This window comes from Convolutriloba macropyga, chromosome 9 (assembly GCF_964194025.1).
Source record: "Convolutriloba macropyga chromosome 9, txConMacr16.3, whole genome shotgun sequence".
NCBI classification, from domain to species: domain Eukaryota; kingdom Metazoa; phylum Xenacoelomorpha; order Acoela; family Convolutidae; genus Convolutriloba; species Convolutriloba macropyga.
In genome coordinates this window covers 62,605,443-62,627,322 of record NC_134476.1, presented here as the reverse complement: position 1 = coordinate 62,627,322, position 21,880 = coordinate 62,605,443, and the positions used below count along the sequence as shown (strand labels likewise).

At 38.1% G+C, this 21,880-nt stretch overlaps 5 non-coding genes across 5 annotated transcripts; all 5 read right to left on the bottom strand.

Moving 5' to 3' along the window:
* Window positions 1-2,307: 2,307 nt before the first annotated feature.
* On the bottom strand, window positions 2,308-2,426 carry LOC142347614 (5S ribosomal RNA). Its single transcript, XR_012760597.1, has one exon. It is a non-coding gene; the product is annotated as a 5S ribosomal RNA (ribosomal RNA).
* A 2,648-nt stretch (window positions 2,427-5,074) lies between these two features.
* Window positions 5,075-5,193, bottom strand: LOC142347613 (5S ribosomal RNA). The gene has a single exon (XR_012760596.1). It is a non-coding gene; the product is annotated as a 5S ribosomal RNA (ribosomal RNA).
* A 1,324-nt stretch (window positions 5,194-6,517) lies between these two features.
* Window positions 6,518-6,636, bottom strand: LOC142347612 (5S ribosomal RNA). The gene has a single exon (XR_012760595.1). It is a non-coding gene; the product is annotated as a 5S ribosomal RNA (ribosomal RNA).
* A 1,511-nt stretch (window positions 6,637-8,147) lies between these two features.
* LOC142347611 (5S ribosomal RNA) lies at window positions 8,148-8,266 on the bottom strand. Its single transcript, XR_012760594.1, has one exon. It is a non-coding gene; the product is annotated as a 5S ribosomal RNA (ribosomal RNA).
* Window positions 8,267-15,720: 7,454 nt separating this feature from the next.
* Window positions 15,721-15,839, bottom strand: LOC142347610 (5S ribosomal RNA). Its single transcript, XR_012760593.1, has one exon. It is a non-coding gene; the product is annotated as a 5S ribosomal RNA (ribosomal RNA).
* Between the last annotated feature and the right edge of the window lie 6,041 nt (window positions 15,840-21,880).

Below are 21,880 nucleotides of genomic sequence, written 5' to 3'. Positions count from 1 at the left end.
AATTTATGCAATTCGTAGCCATACAGTGTATTATGACCAACGCACAAACTTTTTGCTTCCAACCATCCACAATACAGTGGAACGGCCCCAAAACAAGGGAGAGATGAATTGGGTCCGAGGAACCTGTTCAACCGGACATTGAACCGGAAGCATGACTTCAGTGGGTTTAGGTCGGTAATTGGGAAAATCAGTGGCGAATTGCTTTTAGCCTAATTGTTGTGATAAACTTATTAAATAGGTAAGTATCAACTCTATTTGATAAGTTTTATTTGAATGCACTCTGCGTTAGCGGAGTGCAGCCTAAAGAATGGAACTCAGCGATTTGCACAAAGTTAAAAGTTAGATTAATAAAGGGAAATTTTACAATTAGTATTGATGTTTCCTAGACAGTTCCAAATATCAAATATACAGTAAACGCAAGCAGGGGAACTATTAGAATGGCCTTTACAAGTATATGGGGTGTGTTTGGAGCAATGGTTATTGCTGAAATTGTCATTTACAAAAAGTATCCGCGCTCGATGAGACTTAACTTTTTCGATCACCGAACTTTGTTTTGGTCACCAAATCGTCAATTTTAGTCCAAATTGGCTCATTTTTGTGGGCATGCTCCACTTGAGCCATAGTTTGGGATAAAACAAAAAAATCTGGCACAGCGAATCATTTTGGACAGGTTTTTACCGATTTCCAAAAAGTATCCGCGCTCGATGAGGCTTAACTTTTTCGATCACCGAACTTTGTTTTGGTCACCAAATCGTCAATTTTAGTCCAAATTGGCTCATTTTTTGTGGGCATGCTCCACTTGAGCCATAGTTTGGGATAAAACAAAAAAATCTGGCACAGCGAATCATTTTGGACAGGTTTTTACCGATTTCCAAAAAAGTATCCGCGCTCGATGAGGCTTAACTTTTTCGATCACCGAACTTTGTTTTGGTCACCAAATCGTCAATTTTAGTCCAAATTGGCTCATTTTTTGTGGGCATGCTCCACTTGAGCCATAGTTTGGGATAAAACAAAAAAATCTGGCACAGCGAATCATTTTGGACAGGTTTTTACCGATTTCCAAAAAAGTATCCGCGCTCGATGAGGCTTAACTTTTTCGATCACCGAACTTTGTTTTGGTCACCAAATCGTCAATTTTAGTCCAAATTGGCTCATTTTTTGTGGGCATGCTCCACTTGAGCCATAGTTTGGGATAAAACAAAAAAATCTGGCACAGCGAATCATTTTGGACAGGTTTTTACCGATTTCCAAAAAAGTATCCGCGCTCGATGAGGCTTAACTTTTTCGATCACCGAACTTTGTTTTGGTCACCAAATCGTCAATTTTAGTCCAAGTTGGCTCATTTTTTGTGGGCATGCTCCACTTGAGCCATAGTTTGGGATAAAACAAAAAAATCTGGCACAGCGAATCATTTTGGACAGGTTTTTACCGATTTCCAAAAAAGTATCCGCGCTCGATGAGGCTTAACTTTTTCGATCACCGAACTTTGTTTTGGTCACCAAATCGTCAATTTTAGTCCGAATTGGCTCATTTTTTGTGGGCATGCTCCACTTGAGCCATAGTTTGGGATAAAACAAAAAAATCTGGCACAGCGAACCATTTTGGACAGGTTTTTACCGATTTCCAAAAAGTATCCGCGCTCGATGAGGCTTAACTTTTTCGATCACCGAACTTTGTTTTGGTCACCAAATCGTCAATTTTAGTCCAAATTGGCTCATTTTTTGTGGGCATGCTCCACTTGAGCCATAGTTTGCGATAAAACAAAAAAATCTGGCACAGCGAATCATTTTGGACAAGTTTTTACCGATTTCCAAAAAAGTATCCGCGCTCGATGAGGCTTAACTTTTTCGATCACCGAACTTTGTTTTGGCCACCAAATCGTCAATTTTAGTCCGAAATGGCTCATTTTTTGTGGGCATGCTCCACTTGAGCCATAGTTGGGGCTAAAACAAAAAAATCTGGCACAGCGAACCATTTTGGACAAGTTTTCACCAATTTCCAAAAAAGTATCCGCGCTCGATGAGGCTTAACTTTTTCGATCACCGAACTTTGTTTTGGCCACCAAATCGTCAATTTTAGTCCGAAATGGCTCATTTTTTGTGGGCATGCTCCACTTGAGCCATAGTTGGGGCTAAAACAAAAAAATCTGGCACAGCGAACCATTTTGGACAAGTTTTCACCAATTTCCAAAAAAGTATCCGCGCTCGATGAGGCTTAACTTTTTCGATCACCGAGGCTTTTTGAGGCTCTAAAATGTGTAAATATCGAATAAAAGTATTCTATGAGGTTTGAATACTCAAAAGAAAAAGCCTACAACACCTGGTGTTCCCAAGCGGTCACCCATCCAAGTACTAACCAGGCCCAATGTTGCTTAACTTCGGTGATCGGACGAGAACCGGTGCATTCAACATGGTATGGTCGTAGGCATTTGCGTAAGTGGGAGCGAATTTATATACAACAGTATTGTTTTGTAGTCCTATATTCATATACAGGATCACTTTAACTGGCCGCCTTGCGGTTTGCAAAATAGTCACTTAATACATGCAATTTTAGCCACGGTTGTGTTATAATTTATGCAATTCGCAGCCATACAGTGTATTATGACCAACGCACAAACTTTTTGCTTCCAGCCATCCACAATACAGTGGAATGGCCCCAAAACACCAAAACAAGGGAGAGATGAATTGGGTCCGAGGAACCTGTTCAACCGGACATTGAACCGGAAGCATGACTTCAGTGGGTTTAGGTCGGTAATTGGGAAAATCAGTGGCGAATTGCTTTTAGCCTAATTGTTGTGATAAACTTATTAAATAGGTAAGTATCAACTCTATTTGATAAGTTTTATTTGAATGCACTCTGCGTTAGCGGAGTGCAGCCTAAAGAATGGAACTCAGCGATTTGCACTAACTTAAAAGTTAGAGTAATAAAGGGAAATTTTACAATTAGTATTGATGTTTCCGAGACAGTTCCAAATATCAAATATACAGTAAACGCAAGCAGGGGAACTATTAGAATGGCCTTTACAAGTATATGGGGTGTGTTTGGAGCAATGGTTATTGCTGAAATTGTCATTTACAAAAAGTATCCGCGCTCGATGAGGCTTAACTTTTTCGATCACCGAACTTTGTTTTGGTCATCAAATCGTCAATTTTAGTCCAAAATGGCTCATTTTTTGTGGGCATGCTCCACTTGAGCTATAGTTTGGGATAAAACAAAAAAATTTGGCACAGCGAACCATTTTGGACAGGTTTTTACCGATTTCCAAAAAAGTATCCGCGCTCGATGAGGCTTAACTTTTTCGATCACCGAACTTTGTTTTGGTCACCAAATCGTCAATTTTAGTCCGAATTGGCTCATTTTTTGTGGGCATGCTCCACTTGAGCCATAGTTTGGGATAAAACAAAAAAATCTGGCACAGCGAACCATTTTGGACAGGTTTTTACCGATTTCCAAAAAAGTATGCGCGCTCGATGAGGCTTAACTTTTTCGATCACCGAACTTTGTTTTGGTCACCAAATCGTCAATTTTAGTCCGAATTGGCTCATTTTTTGTGGGCATGCTCCACTTGAGCCAAAGTTTGGGATAAAACAAAAAAATCTGGCACAGCGAACCATTTTGGACAGGTTTTTACCGATTTCCAAAAAAGTATCCGCGCTCGATGAGGCTTAACTTTTTCGATCACCGAACTTTGTTTTGGTCACCAAATCGTCAATTTTAGTCCGAATTGGCTCATTTTTTGTGGGCATGCTCCACTTGAGCCATAGTTTGGGATAAAACAAAAAAATCTGGCACAGCGAATCATTTCGGACAGGTTTTTACCGATTTCCAAAAAAGTATCCGCGCTCGATGAGGCTTAACTTTTTCGATCACCGAACTTTGTTTTGGTCACCAAATCGTCAATTTTAGTCCAAATTGGCTCATTTTTTGTGGGCATGCTCCACTTGAGCTATAGTTTGGGATAAAACAAAAAAATCTGGCACAGCGAACCATTTTGGACAGGTTTTTACCGATTTCCAAAAAAGTATCCGCGCTCGATGAGGCTTAACTTTTTCGATCACCGAACTTTGTTTTGGTCACCAAATCGTCAATTTTAGTCCGAATTGGCTCATTTTTTGTGGGCATGCTCCACTTGAGCCATAGTTTGGGATAAAACAAAAAAATCTGGCACAGCGAACCATTTTGGACAGGTTTTTACCGATTTCCAAAAAAGTATCCGCGCTCGATGAGGCTTAACTTTTTCGATCACCGAACTTTGTTTTGGTCACCAAATCGTCAATTTTAGTCCGAATTGGCTCATTTTTTGTGGGCATGCTCCACTTGAGCCATAGTTTGGGATAAAACAAAAAAATCTGGCACAGCGAATCATTTCGGACAGGTTTTTACCGATTTCCAAAAAAGTATCCGCGCTCGATGAGGCTTAACTTTTTCGATCACCGAACTTTGTTTTGGTCACCAAATCGTCAATTTTAGTCCAAATTGGCTCATTTTTTGTGGGCATGCTCCACTTGAGCCATAGTTTGGGATAAAACAAAAAAATCTGGCACAGCGAATCATTTTGGACAAGTTTTTACCGATTTCCAAAAAAGTATCCGCGCTCGATGAGGCTTAACTTTTTCGATCACCGAACTTTGTTTTGGCCACCAAATCGTCAATTTTAGTCCGAAATGGCTCATTTTTTGTGGGCATGCTCCACTTGAGCCATAGTTGGGGCTAAAACAAAAAAATCTGGCACAGCGAACCATTTTGGACAAGTTTTTACCAATTTCCAAAAAAGTATCCGCGCTCGATGAGGCTTAACTTTTTCGATCACCGAACTTTGTTTTGGCCACCAAATCGTCAATTTTAGTCCGAAATGGCTCATTTTTTGTGGGCATGCTCCACTTGAGCCATAGTTGGGGCTAAAACAAAAAAATCTGGCACAGCGAACCATTTTGGACAAGTTTTCACCAATTTCCAAAAAAGTATCCGCGCTCGATGAGGCTTAACTTTTTCGATCACCGAGGCTTTTTGAGGCTCTAAAATGTGTAAATATCGAATAAAAGTATTCTATGAGGTTTGAATACTCAAAAGAAAAAGCCTACAACACCTGGTGTTCCCAAGCGGTCACCCATCCAAGTACTAACCAGGCCCAATGTTGCTTAACTTCGGTGATCGGACGAGAACCGGTGCATTCAACATGGTATGGTCGTAGGCATTTGCGTAAGTGGGAGCGAATTTATATACAACAGTATTGTTTTGTAGTCCTATATTCATATACAGGATCACTTTAACTGGCCGCCTTGCGGTTTGCAAAATAGTCACTTAATACATGCAATTTTAGCCACGGTTGTGTTATAATTTATGCAATTCGTAGCCATACAGTGTATTATGACCAACGCACAAACTTTTTGCTTCCAACCATCCACAATACAGCGGAACGGCCCCAAAACAAGGGAGAGATGAATTGGGTCCGAGGAACCTGTTCAACCGGACATTGAACCGGAAGCATGACTTCAGTGGGTTTAGGTCGGTAATTGGGAAAATCAGTGGCGAATTGCTTTTAGCCTAATTGTTGTGATAAACTTATTAAATAGGTAAGTATCAACTCTATTTGATAAGTTTTATTTGAATGCACTCTGCGTTAGCGGAGTGCAGCCTAAAGAATGGAACTCAGCGATTTGCACTAACTTATAAGTTAGATTAATAAAGGGAAATTTTACAATTATTATTGATGTTTCCGAGACAGTTCCAAATATCAAATATACAGTAAACGCAAGCAGGGGAACTATTAGAATGGCCTTTACAAGTATATGGGGTGTGTTTGGAGCAATGGTTATTGCTGAAATTGTCATTTACAAAAAGTATCCGCGCTCGATGAGGCTTAACTTTTTCGATCATCGAACTTTGTTTTGGTCACCAAATCGTCAATTTTAGTCCAAATTGGCTCATTTTTTGTGGGCATGCTCCACTTGAGCCATAGTTTGCGATAAAACAAAAAAATCTGGCACAGCGAATCATTTTGGACAAGTTTTTACCGATTTCCAAAAAAGTATCCGCGCTCGATGAGGCTTAACTTTTTCGATCACCGAACTTTGTTTTGGCCACCAAATCGTCAATTTTAGTCCGAAATGGCTCATTTTTTGTGGGCATGCTCCACTTGAGCCATAATTGGGGCTAAAACAAAAAAATCTGGCACAGCGAACCATTTTGGACAAGTTTTCACCAATTTCCAAAAAAGTATCCGCGCTCGATGAGGCTTAACTTTTTCGATCACCGAACTTTGTTTTGGCCACCAAATCGTCAATTTTAGTCCGAAATGGCTCATTTTTTGTGGGCATGCTCCACTTGAGCCATAGTTGGGGCTAAAACAAAAAAATCTGGCACAGCGAACCATTTTGGACAAGTTTTCACCAATTTCCAAAAAAGTATCCGCGCTCGATGAGGCTTAACTTTTTCGATCACCGAGGCTTTTTGAGGCTCTAAAATGTGTAAATATCGAATAAAAGTATTCTATGAGGTTTGAATACTCAAAAGAAAAAGCCTACAACACCTGGTGTTCCCAAGCGGTCACCCATCCAAGTACTAACCAGGCCCAATGTTGCTTAACTTCGGTGATCGGACGAGAACCGGTGCATTCAACATGGTATGGTCGTAGGCATTTGCGTAAGTGGGAGCGAATTTATATACAACAGTATTGTTTTGTAGTCCTATATTCATATACAGGATCACTTTAACTGGCCGCCTTGCGGTTTGCAAAATAGTCACTTAATACATGCAATTTTAGCCACGGTTGTGTTATAATTTATGCAATTCGTAGCCATACAGTGTATTATGACCAACGCACAAACTTTTTGCTTCCAACCATCCACAATACAGTGGAACGGCCCCAAACAAGGGAGAGATGAATTGGGTCCGAGGAACCTGTTCAACCGGACATTGAACCGGAAGCATGACTTCAGTGGGTTTAGGTCGGTAATTGGGAAAATCAGTGGCGAATTGCTTTTAGCCTAATTGTTGTGATAAACTTATTAAATAGGTAAGTATCAACTCTATTTGATAAGTTTTATTTGAATGCACTCTGCGTTAGCGGAGTGCAGCCTAAAGAATGGAACTCAGCGATTTGCACTAACTTATAAGTTAGATTAATAAAGGGAAATTTTACAATTATTATTGATGTTTCCGAGACAGTTCCAAATATCAAATATACAGTAAACGCAAGCAGGGGAACTATTAGAATGGCCTTTACAAGTATATGGGGTGTGTTTGGAGCAATGGTTATTGCTGAAATTGTCATTTACAAAAAGTATCCGCGCTCGATGAGGCTTAACTTTTTCGATCACCGAACTTTGTTTTGGTCACCAAATCGTCAATTTTAGTCCAAATTGGCTCATTTTTTGTGGGCATGCTCCACTTGAGCCATAGTTTGCGATAAAACAAAAAAATCTGGCACAGCGAATCATTTTGGACAAGTTTTTACCGATTTCCAAAAAAGTATCCGCGCTCGATGAGGCTTAACTTTTTCGATCACCGAACTTTGTTTTGGTCACCAAATCGTCAATTTTAGTCCAAATTGGCTCATTTTTTGTGGGCATGCTCCACTTGAGCCATAGTTTGCGATAAAACAAAAAAATCTGGCACAGCGAATCATTTTGGACAAGTTTTTACCGATTTCCAAAAAAGTATCCGCGCTCGATGAGGCTTAACTTTTTCGATCACCGAACTTTGTTTTGGCCACCAAATCGTCAATTTTAGTCCGAAATGGCTCATTTTTTGTGGGCATGCTCCACTTGAGCCATAGTTGGGGCTAAAACAAAAAAATCTGGCACAGCGAACCATTTTGGACAAGTTTTCACCAATTTCCAAAAAAGTATCCGCGCTCGATGAGGCTTAACTTTTTCGATCACCGAACTTTGTTTTGGCCACCAAATCGTCAATTTTAGTCCGAAATGGCTCATTTTTTGTGGGCATGCTCCACTTGAGCCATAGTTGGGGCTAAAACAAAAAAATCTGGCACAGCGAACCATTTTGGACAAGTTTTTACCAATTTCCAAAAAAGTATCCGCGCTCGATGAGGCTTAACTTTTTCGATCACCGAGGCTTTTTGAGGCTCTAAAATGTGTAAATATCGAATAAAAGTATTCTATGAGGTTTGAATACTCAAAAGAAAAAGCCTACAACACCTGGTGTTCCCAAGCGGTCACCCATCCAAGTACTAACCAGGCCCAATGTTGCTTAACTTCGGTGATCGGACGAGAACCGGTGCATTCAACATGGTATGGTCGTAGGCATTTGCGTAAGTGGGAGCGAATTTATATACAACAGTATTGTTTTGTAGTCCTATATTCATATACAGGATCACTTTAACTGGCCGCCTTGCGGTTTGCAAAATAGTCACTTAATACATGCAATTTTAGCCACGGTTGTGTTATAATTTATGCAATTCGTAGCCATACAGTGTATTATGACCAACGCACAAACTTTTTGCTTCCAACCATCCACAATACAGTGGAACGGCCCCAAAACATGGGAGAGATGAATTGGGTCCGAGGAACCTGTTCAACCGGACATTGAACCGGAAGCATGACTTCAGTGGGTTTAGGTCGGTAATTGGGAAAATCAGTGGCGAATTGCTTTTAGCCTAATTGTTGTGACAGGAAAGCGAAAGCAAGTACTCCACTTTTAGTCTAATTGTTGTGATTAAAATTTTGATAATGTCACTCTCGGGTTATTACCGCAAAGTGTGATAGGAAAGCGAAAGCAAGTACTCCACTTTGTGCAGGAACGTCCTTTGGGAGTGAGTCTTTTATAAAAAGAGATTTTTCACTAAAAGCTGCTTTTTCACTAAGATTTAAAATCCTGGCTTTTTCTTTTACCTTTTTCTCCTAATTTTACTCTTCAAAATTTCTTTTAAATCCCTTTCCTCCTTAGCTTTAGCTTTTTAAGTTCCTCTTTTTAAGTTGCTCTCTCCTTTACTGTAGAGCGCTTAGAGTTCTTATTAAGTTAATTTCTGAGTTTTTCAAAACACTAATTTTTATTTGAGAAACCTTTCGTTTATCACAATCTACTTTTCATAAGTCTTCGTCTTCAAACAATTAAGTTTTCCCCTATGGGGGAGAACACTATCCCCTCGTTGATTACGCCTACTCCCAGCGAAAACCAAAATATGTATTCTTCAATCACTCAAAAAGGCTTATCGAAAGAAACCAACTCAAGCGAATTCCAGATCATGCAAATTATTCCTCCTTTTACGAAATCAATTATTTCAAACACAGATTCATTGAACAACGCCTATCTTCAGTGTGCTAAATCAATTCTGCACGAATTCCCGCAAGAAGCACGAAATCAAATAACAATCAGCAAAACATTCGCATACATAAGAGACAAAAGACTTCATTCGCTGACTGTTGTTTCACCACCAACTGTCAAAAAGCAATACCATTCGATCAGATCCAGAGGCCTAAATTTACTAGGCAAAACCGTTTTTCCTATGGGCAAACATTTCCTCAACACAGAAAAATCATTCTATCCTAGAAGATACAATATCAAATTCAGTAATCTCCCTTATGTTTGCACAGACACTGAAGCCCTGAAACTAATAGATCTTCCAGAGGGAATAGAACATAGCCCCGCAATTATTCGAATGAAAGACAACATAGGAGGCGATCTCATCTTCAATGGTTATGCAACACTGAGTGTGACAGTGAAAAACGCAACTGAAGAGGAACGATTAAAAACTTGGTCATATGAAAATCGGATCGCAGAATTCAAAGAATGGAACAGCTTAGAGATCAAGTTCCATGCTCCCTCATTACATAACTGCAGTTACTGTGAAGAAAGCAAACTACAGTATCGGGGACACCATAAAGATTGGTGCTACTTATGGCAAAACCAGCTACAAAGAATCAAAAATGTGCAAAACATAAACAAAGAAACAAAGAATAATCGTGCTGAAAAGCAGAAACCAACAAATTTTCATAAAGTTCCCGAAACTGAAACAATCAGTGACACCTCCTCTTGCAACTTGACCATAGATGAAGAGGAAGTGGAAGAAACTTATACAGAAGAAATTTGTAGTGGCACAACAGAAAATGCTACAGTCATAGAACAAGAAACAGAAAACGCTAACAAAACCTCAACCAACATACAAAACGCTGAATGTAATGATTCCGCCTATCTTAATACAGAGAAGTTTCAATCTTTAGAGCTTGATAATAGTGCTGTTCTCAAACAGTACAGACCTGGCGCCAAAAGGCCACTTAGTGAAACACAAAAACAACAAAACGCGCAAATCGCAAAACACTTCTTGAACGATCAGTGGATTAAGAAGAAAAATCAGCTCGAACAAAACAAAAATGATTGAGCACAAAGTTTTCTGTTTGAATTCATGTGGCCTTAAGAGCCCGAAAAAATTCTTCGCAATAATCGAAAAATGCTACAAATTAGCTAGCGGAACTTTATTCATTCTGTGTATCCAAGAATCGAAAATTCCAGCTCTATCTAGTTCACACGAAACAGTTCTTGAGCAATACAAATTACGCTATCATCTAGTGCCTGCAATAAACTGCAGTGGAGGTTTAGTTACAGTTTGGAGTGAAGAACTAAAAACTGATAATCATATACTGCAATCACGAGATCACTCTGGAATTAATTTTACGGAACTCAATCTAACTGTATTCAATGTATATCTGAATACAAGCTTCTATTGTGAAAAGTTGAAGCAATTAAGCTCAAATCTCTCGAAACTCAACACGGAACGATCTATTGTTTTAGCAGGGGATTTTAATGCTTTCAGTCATGATTCGCGAAACACATCAACTACTCTTCGAAGCGTAGACGATAGAGTTAAGCGATTTGTAAAGCTCCAAACGGTTACAGAGCATGCTCTACTATTTGATGCAGCGGTAGAACTGGACGTACTTGATTTCACACACTATGACAAAAGAACATCGTCTTTTTCACGAATAGACTATTTTTTTACAAACCAAACCCAGTACAGCGAAATGAAAGTACATCGGAGCAATTTTTCAGATCACATGCTGTTAGAACTAAGCAACAAAAGCGAAGAAAAAGAACGAGGCCAAAGCTTTTGGAAAATGAACGATGCTATTTTATTTCCAAACAAAGAGTACATCAAAACAGAAATAGAAGCATTTGGAATGAACTGTTTGACACATGAAAGTTATGAAGAGCTGAAGTGCCACATACGTGATGTCTGCCAAGCCTTAGCTATTAATAAATCAAAAATCTTAAGCTCGCAAATGAAAAATATCCTGGCCGAAGAGAAAAGGCTGAGAGAACAAATACAAAATCATGACTCCAATGAAAAAATTTTAAAACGATATAATGATACAGTCTCGAAAATAAATGCGTATGACAACAACAAACAAAAAGATCAGTTCATCCACTTCAAGAAATTGACCCAATCATGCGAACTTGGAAACGCGAAAGACTTGAAAACTTGGGCAAAGCAAAAAAACAACACGAACAATATTACTTCACTTAGGGTTGGTGCAAGTGTTACAACAAATCAGGAAGAAATCATCAAAGTCTTTGAAAACCATTTTTCACAGCTTTACAAAAGCAAGAAAAAAGGCTCTTTTGAGATTTTTCTTGACCATTTGAACGAGCGCAAAAACGAAGCAACAAATGATGTAAATGAAATCACCATAGATGAAGTATTGAAAGCAATTAACAAACTCAATGCAAAGAGCTCACCGGGTTCGGACGGAATAACCTCAAACTTTTACAAGATTTTTAAGAGAGAAATGGCCCCATTGCTACAAAGCGTTTTCAACAATATTGTTCGAACTGAAAAAGTCCCTGAAAGCCAAAATATTGCAATCTTAAAACTTCTGCCTAAAACTGATAATCCGAGAACTGTTGATGAATTTAGACCTAAAAGCTTGCTGAACACTGACCTCAAAATTCTATCACACATTCTATCTGCCAGAATCATAATAGATCTTGAAGACATAATTGGCCAACATCAGCATGCATACTTGAGCAAAAGACAAATCCATATAGCATTAAATAAAGTTCGAAAAGCCCATAAGCAACTAAATAACAGCAAATGCCTTGTGAATCTGGATTTTTCAAAAGCTTTTGACAAAGTAGACAGAGATTACATCTTCGCCCTTCTCGATAAAATTGGCATTGACCAATACACAAAATCTGCCATCAGAACAGTTTACAATGAAACGAAAGCAATTATTGAAATCAATGGCTACCTTTCCAAAACAATTGTACTACAACGCGGAGTTAGGCAAGGTTGTCCCCTTTCAGCTTTACTTTTCATACTTGCTGTTGAGCCCTTGCTTTGCTGTATAGACAACTCACCACATATTAAAGGATTCACCAGCTCAAAAACAGTGGCTTATGCAGACGACATTACTTGTTCAATACGCATATAATCGATTGAAGGACTATTTGACACTGTCAAAGATTTTTGCGATTGCACTCAACTAGAAATCAACGTCAAAAAGAGTGAGATCCTGTCAACGAGAGACATAGCTTTCTATAAAACTGTACGTGTAACAAAAATCTTGGGCATTAAATTCTTTACTGATAAATCATCAACAAACTTACTTGATCTCATCAAAACACAAATTGCCATTTACATGCGCTTTATTTCTCGATCGAAAACTTTAAAAGCCAAGAGACAAATCATTGAAACTTTTATCCTTCCAAAGTTCCTGTATTATTCAAGACACACGGACACAACAGTAAATATTTTGACGAATGTTCAAAAACTCATCAACAATCTACTAAAAACTGGTGACAAAATGGAAATTAGAAGTGAAGTTCTTTACCAATCTGTTGCTGTGGGCGGTATCTCTCTTCCACATATTACATCAAAAATAATCTCAGCAAAACTGATAGACGAAATTAACTCATCAAACGAGAACGATGTTTCCTTTCCAAATGACTTAACAATTTTGTTAAAATCTTTAAAGCTCAAAGTCTCTCAAACTGACAACAGTATCCTTCTGTTTAAGAACAACATCGAAACTTCCCTGAGACTTGACAAAGCCTTAAGAACAAGTGAGATTTACTGGTATATCATTGCTCAAGTTTTTCCAACAAGTTTTATCGAGGACCGCTTAAACAAATCCGTCATAAAGTACAATTGTTCAACGAAAGAATTAACTCTCTTTAGCAAAAGTATCTGGAAATTTTACAAACTTTTGCCACAACAACAAAATCTTTTATATCGCTTTGCCTTCAATTGTCTTGTTGACAAACAGATTAGATGGATGAAAAATTTTTCAGAGTCACCAATTTGCAGCTATTGCGAAAAAGAGTTTGAAACATCGGAACATTTAATTCTCAAATGCGAACAATTATCTGGAGCGAGAAGTACCCTAAGGCTGAATAGTTGGCGCGACGTCTTTGTAAATATGAAAGTTGAAACTCTTAGATTTACGGCAAGTGTCCTAAATGGATCCTGGCAAGAAACCCCTGAACAAACAAAAAACTATTTGAATTTTGTACTTAATTTGTAAAGCTTCAACAATGAAATCTGATAAATTTTCCTTGTAAATACCAACTGTAACGATTCATCAATGAAACCTGCTGAATTATTTCAACATCATTGTAAATAACAACTGTAAATAATAGCATCTGAATTTATTATTTAAAAGCCTAATTGTTGTGATAAACTTATTAAATAGGTAAGTATCAACTCTATTTGATAAGTTTTATTTGAATGCACTCTGCGTTAGCGGAGTGCAGCCTAAAGAATGGAACTCAGCGATTTGCACAACTTATAAGTTAGATTAATAAAGGGAAATTTTACAATTATTATTGATGTTTCCGAGACAGTTCCAAATATCAAATATACAGTAAACGCAAGCAGGGGAACTATTAGAATGGCCTTTACAAGTATATGGGGTGTGTTTGGAGCAATGGTTATTGCTGAAATTGTCATTTACAAAAAGTATCCGCGCTCGATGAGGCTTAACTTTTTCGATCACCGAACTTTGTTTTGGTCACCAAATCGTCAATTTTAGTCCAAATTGGCTCATTTTTTGTGGGCATGCTCCACTTGAGCCATAGTTTGCGATAAAACAAAAAAATCTGGCACAGCGAATCATTTTGGACAAGTTTTTACCGATTTCCAAAAAAGTATCCGCGCTCGATGAGGCTTAACTTTTTCGATCACCGAACTTTGTTTTGGTCACCAAATCGTCAATTTTAGTCCAAATTGGCTCATTTTTTGTGGGCATGCTCCACTTGAGCCATAGTTTGCGATAAAACAAAAAAATCTGGCACAGCGAATCATTTTGGACAAGTTTTTACCGATTTCCAAAAAAGTATCCGCGCTCGATGAGGCTTAACTTTTTCGATCACCGAACTTTGTTTTGGTCACCAAATCGTCAATTTTAGTCCGAATTGGCTCATTTTTTGTGGGCATGCTCCACTTGAGCCATAGTTTGGGATAAAACAAAAAAATCTGGCACAGCGAACCATTTTGGACAGGTTTTTACCGATTTCCAAAAAAGTATCCGCGCTCGATGAGGCTTAACTTTTTCGATCACCGAACTTTGTTTTGGTCACCAAATCGTCAATTTTAGTCCGAATTGGCTCATTTTTTGTGGGCATGCTCCACTTGAGCCATAGTTTGGGATAAAACAAAAAAATCTGGCACAGCGAATCATTTCGGACAGGTTTTTACCGATTTCCAAAAAAGTATCCGCGCTCGATGAGGCTTAACTTTTTCGATCACCGAACTTTGTTTTGGTCACCAAATCGTCAATTTTAGTCCAAATTGGCTCATTTTTTGTGGGCATGCTCCACTTGAGCTATAGTTTGTGATAAAACAAAAAAATCTGGCACAGCGAACCATTTTGGACAGGTTTTTACCGATTTCCAAAAAAGTATCCGCGCTCGATGAGGCTTAACTTTTTCGATCACCGAAGTTTGTTTTGATCACCAAATCGTCAATTTTAGTCCGAATTGGCTCATTTTTTGTGGGCATGCTCCACTTGAGCCATAGTTTGGGATAAAACAAAAAAATCTGGCACAGCGAATCATTTCGGACAGGTTTTTACCGATTTCCAAAAAAGTATCCGCGCTCGATGAGGCTTAACTTTTTCGATCACCGAACTTTGTTTTGGTCACCAAATCGTCAATTTTAGTCCAAATTGGCTCATTTTTTGTGGGCATGCTCCACTTGAGCCATAGTTTGCGATAAAACAAAAAAATCTGGCACAGCGAATCATTTTGGACAAGTTTTTACCGATTTCCAAAAAAGTATCCGCGCTCGATGAGGCTTAACTTTTTCGATCACCGAACTTTGTTTTGGCCACCAAATCGTCAATTTTAGTCCGAAATGGCTCATTTTTTGTGGGCATGCTCCACTTGAGCCATAGTTGGGGCTAAAACAAAAAAATCTGGCACAGCGAACCATTTTGGACAAGTTTTCACCAATTTCCAAAAAAGTATCCGCGCTCGATGAGGCTTAACTTTTTCGATCACCGAACTTTGTTTTGGCCACCAAATCGTCAATTTTAGTCCGAAATGGCTCATTTTTTGTGGGCATGCTCCACTTGAGCCATAGTTGGGGCTAAAACAAAAAAATCTGGCACAGCGAACCATTTTGGACAAGTTTTCACCAATTTCCAAAAAAGTATCCGCGCTCGATGAGGCTTAACTTTTTCGATCACCGAGGCTTTTTGAGGCTCTAAAATGTGTAAATATCGAATAAAAGTATTCTATGAGGTTTGAATACTCAAAAGAAAAAGCCTACAACACCTGGTGTTCCCAAGCGGTCACCCATCCAAGTACTAACCAGGCCCAATGTTGCTTAACTTCGGTGATCGGACGAGAACCGGTGCATTCAACATGGTATGGTCGTAGGCATTTGCGTAAGTGGGAGCGAATTTATATACAACAGTATTGTTTTGTAGTCCTATATTCATATACAGGATCACTTTAACTGGCCGCCTTGCGGTTTGCAAAATAGTCACTTAATACATGCAATTTTAGCCACGGTTGTGTTATAATTTATGCAATTCGTAGCCATACAGTGTATTATGACCAACGCACAAACTTTTTGCTTCCAACCATCCACAATACAGTGGAACGGCCCAAAACAAGGGAGAGATGAATTGGGTCCGAGGAACCTGTTCAACCGGACATTGAACCGGAAGCATGACTTCAGTGGGTTTAGGTCGGTAATTGGGAAAATCAGTGGCGAATTGCTTTTAGCCTAATTGTTGTGATGATAAACATGCTGATAATGTCACTCTCGGATTATTACCGCAAAGTGTGATAGGAAAGCGAAAGCAAGTACTCCACTTTGTGCAGGAACGTCCTTTGGGAGTGAGTCTTTTATAAAAAGAGATTTTTCACTAAAAGCTGCTTTTTCACTAAGATTTAAAATCCTGGCTTTTTCTTTTACCTTTTTCTCCTAATTTTACTCTTCAAAATTTCTTTTAAATCCCTTTCCTCCTTAGCTTTAGCTTTTTAAGATCCTCTTTTTAAGTTGCTCTCTCCTTTACTGTAGAGCGCTTAGAGTTCTTATTAAGTTAACTTCTGAGTTTTCCAAAACACTAATTTTTATTTGAGAAACCTTTCGTTTGTCACAATCTACTTTTCGTAAGTCTTCGTCTTCAAACAATTAAGTTTTCCCCTATGGGGGAGAACACTATCCCCTCGTTGATTACGCCTACTTCCAGCGAAAACCAAAATATGTATTCTTCAATCACTCAAAAAGGCTTGTCGAAAGAAACCAACTCAAGCGAATTCCAGATCATGCAAATTATTCCTCCTTTTACGAAATCAATTATTTCAAACACAGATTCTTTGAACAACGCCTATCTTCAGTGTGCTAAATCAATTCTGCACGAATTCCCGCAAGAAGCACGAAATCAAATAACAATCAGCAAAACATTCGCATACATAAGAGACAAAAGACTTCATTCGCTGACTGTTGTTTCACCACCAACTGTCAAAAAGCAATACCATTCGATTAGATCCAGAGGCCTAAATTTACTAGGCAAAACCGTTTTTCCTATGGGCAAACATTTCCTCAACACAGAAAAATCATTCTATCCTAGAAGATACAATATCAAATTCAGTAATCTCCCTTATGTTTGCACAGACACTGAAGCCCTGAAACTAATAGATCTTCCAGAGGGAATAGAACATAGCCCCGCAATTATTCGAATGAAAGACAACATAGGAGGCGATCTCATCTTCAATGGTTATGCAACACTGAGTGTGACAGTGAAAAACGCAACTGAAGAGGAAAGATTAAAAACTTGGTCATATGAAAATCGGATCGCAGAATTCAAAGAATGGAACAGCTTAGAGATCAAGTTCCATGCTCCCTCATTACATAACTGCAGTTACTGTGAAGAAAGCAAACTACAGTATCGGGGACACCATAAAGATTGGTGCTACTTATGGCAAAACCAGCTACAAAGAATCAAAAATGTGCAAAACATAAACAAAGAAACAAAGAATAATCGTGCTGAAAAACAGAAACCAACAAATTTTCATAAAGTTCCCGAAACTGAAACAATCAGTGACACCTCCTCTTGCAACTTGACCATAGATGAAGAGGAAGTGGAAGAAACTTATACAGAAGAAATTTGTAGTGGCACAACAGAAAATGCTACAGTCATAGAACAAGAAACAGAAAACGCTGACAAAACCTCAACCAACATACAAAACGCTGAATGTAATGATTCCGCCTATCTTAATACAGAGAAGTTTCAATCTTTAGAGCTTGATAATAGTGCTGTTCTCAAACAGTACAGACCAGGCGCCAAAAGGCCACTTAGTGAAACACAAAAACAACAAAACGCGCAAATCGCAAAACACTTCTTGAACGATCAGTGGATTAAGAAGAAAAATCAGTTCGAACAAAACAAAAATGATTGAGCACAAAGTTTTCTGTTTGAATTCATGTGGCCTTAAGAGCCCGAAAAAATTCTTCGCAATAATCGAAAAATGCTACAAATTAGCTAGCGGAACTTTATTCATTTTGTGTATCCAAGAATCGAAAATTCTAGCTCTATCTCGTTCACACGAAACAGTTCTCGAACAATACAAATTACGCTATCATCTAGTGCCTGCAATAAATTGCAGTGGAGGTTTAGTTACAGTTTGGAGTGAAGAACTAAAAACTGATAATCAAATACTGCAATCACGAGATCACTCTGGAATTAATTTTACGGAACTCAATCTAACTGTATTCAATGTATATCTGAATACAAGCTTCTATTGTGAAAAGTTGAAGCAATTAAGCTCAAATCTCTCGAAACTCAACACGGAACGATCTATTGTTTTAGCAGGGGATTTTAATGCTTTCAGTCATGATTCGCGAAACACATCAACTGCTCTTCGAAGCGTAGACGATAGAGTTAAGCGATTTGTAAAGCTCCAAACGGTTACAGAGCATGCTATACTATTTGATGCAGCGGTAGAACTGGACGTACTTGATTTCACACACTATGACAAAAGAACATCGTCTTTTTCACGAATAGACTATTTTTTTACAAACCAAACCCAGTACAGCGAAATGAAAGTACATCGGAGCAATTTCTCAGATCACATGCTGTTAGAACTAAGCAACAAAAGCGAAGAAAAAGAACGAGGCCAAAGCTTTTGGAAAATGAACGATGCTATTTTATTTCCAAACAAAGAGTACATCAAAACAGAAATAGAAGCATTTGGAATGAACTGTTTGACACATGAAAGTTATGAAGAGCTGAAGTGCCACATACGTGATGTCTGCCAAGCCTTAGCTATTAATAAATCAAAAATCTTAAGCTCGCAAATGAAAAACATCCTGGCCGAAGAGAAAAGGCTGAGAGAACAAATACAAAATCATGACTCCAATGAAAAAAATTTAAAACGATATAATGATACAATCTCGAAAATAAATGCGTATGACAACAACAAACAAATAGATCAGTTCATCCACTTCAAGAAATTGACCCAATCATGCGAACTTGGAAACGCGAAAGACTTGAAAACTTGGGCAAAGCAAAAAAACAACACGAACAATATTACTTCACTTAGGGTTGGTGCAAGTGTTACAACAAATCAGGAAGAAATCATCAAAGTCTTTGAAAACCATTTTTCACAGCTTTACAAAAGCAAGAAAAAAGGCTCTTTTGAGATTTTTCTTGACCATTTGAACGAGCGCAAAAACGAAGCAACAAATGATGTAAATGAAATCACCATAGATGAAGTATTGAAAGCAATTAACAAACTCAATGCAAAGAGCTCACCGGGTTCGGATGGAATAACCTCAAACTTTTACAAGATTTTTAAGAGAGAAATGGCCCCATTGCTACAAAGCGTTTTCAACAATATTGTTCGAACTAAAAAAGTCCCTGAAAGCCAAAATATTGCAATCTTAAAACTTCTGCCTAAAACTGATAATCCGAGAACTGTTGATGAATTTAGACCTATAAGCTTGCTGAACACTGACCTCAAAATTCTATCACACATTCTATCTGCCAGAATCATAATAGATCTTGAAGACATAATAGGCCAACATCAGCATGCATACTTGAGCAAAAGACAAATCCATATAGCATTAAATAAAGTTCGAAAAGCCCATAAGCAACTAAATAACAGCAAATGCCTTGTGAATCTGGACTTTTCAAAAGCTTTTGACAAAGTAGACAGAGATTACATCTTCGCCCTTCTCGATAAAATTGGCATTGACCAATACACAAAATCTGCCATCAGAACAGTTTACAATGAAACGAAAGCAATTATTGAAATCAATGGCTACCTTTCCAAAACAATTGTACTACAACGCGGAGTTAGGCAAGGTTGTCCCCTTTCAGCTTTACTTTTCATACTTGCTATTGAGCCCTTGCTTTGCTGTATAGACAACTCACCACATATTAAAGGATTCACCAGCTCAAAAACAGTGGCTTATGCAGACGACATTACTTGCTCAATACGCATATCATCGATTGAAGGACTATTTGACACTGTCAAAGATTTTTGCGATTGCACTCAACTAGAAATCAACGTCAAAAAGAGTGAGATCCTGTCAACGAGAGACATAGCTTTCTATAAAACTGTACGTGTAACAAAAATCCTGGGCATTAAATTCTTTACTGATAAATCATCAACAAACTTACTTGATCTCATCAAAACACAAATTGCCATTTACATGCGCTTCATTTCTCGATCGAAAACTTTAAAAGCCAAGAGACAAATCATTGAAACTTTTATCCTTCCAAAGTTCCTGTATTATTCAAGACACACGGACACAACAGTAAATATTCTGACGAATGTTCAAAAACTCATCAACAATCTACTAAAAACTGGTGACAAAATGGAAATTAGAAGTGAAGTTCTTTACCAATCTGTTGCTGTGGGCGGTATCTCTCTTCCACATATTACATCAAAAATAATCTCCGCAAAACTGATAGACGAAATTAACTCATCAAACGAGAACGATGTTTCCTTTCCAAATGACTTAACAATTTTGTTAAAATCTTTAAAGCTCAAAGTCTCTCAAACCGACAACAGTATCCTTCTGTTTAAGAACAACATCGAAACTTCCCTGAGACTTGACAAAGCCTTAAGAACAAGTGAGATTTACTGGTATATCATTGCTCAAGTTTTTCCAACAAGTTTTATCGAGGACCGCTTAAACAAATCCGTCATAAAGTACAATTGTTCAACGAAAGAATTAACTCTCTTTAGCAAAAATATCTGGAAATTTTACAAACTTTTGCCACAACAACAAAATCTTTTATATCGCCTTGCCTTCAATTGTCTTGTTGACAAACAGATTAGATGGATGAAAAATTTTTCAGAGTCACCAATTTGCAGCTATTGCGAAAAAGAGTTTGAAACATCGGAACATTTAATTCTCAAATGCGAACAATTATCTGGAGCGAGAAGTACCCTAAGGCTGAATAGTTGGCGCGACGTCTTTGTAAATATGAAAGTTGAAACTCTTAGATTTACGGCAAGTGTCCTAAATGGATCCTGGCAAGAAACCCCTGAACAAACAAAAAACTATTTGAATTTTGTACTTAATTTGTAAAGCTTCAACAATAAAATCTGCTAAATTTTCCTTGTAAATACCAACTGTAACGATTCATCAATGAAACCTGCTGAATTATTTCAACATCATTGTAAATAACAACTGTAAATAATAGCGTCTGAATTTATTATTTAAAAGCCTAATTGTTGTGATAAACTTATTAAATAGGTAAGTATCAACTCTATTTAATAAGTTTTATTTGAATGCACTCTGCGTTAGCGGAGTGCAGCCTAAAGAATGGAACTCAGCGATTTGCAGTAACTTATAAGTTAGATTAATAACAGGAAATTTTACAATTATTATTGATGTTTCCGAGACAGTTCCAAATATCAAATATACAGTAAACGCAAGCAGGGGAACTATTAGAATGGCCTTTACAAGTATATGGGGTGTGTTTGGAGCAATGGTTATTGCTGAAATTGTCATTTACAAAAAGTATCCGCGCTCGATGAGGCTTAACTTTTTCGATCACCGAACTTTGTTTTGGTCACCAAATCGTCAATTTTAGTCCAAATTGGCTCATTTTTTGTGGGCATGCTCCACTTGAGCCATAGTTTGCGATAAAACAAAAAAATCTGGCACAGCGAATCATTTTGGACAAGTTTTTACCGATTTCCAAAAAAGTATCCGCGCTCGATGAGGCTTAACTTTTTCGATCACCGAACTTTGTTTTGGCCACCAAATCGTCAATTTTAGTCCGAAATGGCTCATTTTTTGTGGGCATGCTCCACTTGAGCCATAGTTGGGGCTAAAACAAAAAAATCTGGCACAGCGAACCATTTTGGACAAGTTTTCACCAATTTCCAAAAAAGTATCCGCGCTCGATGAGGCTTAACTTTTTCGATCACCGAACTTTGTTTTGGCCACCAA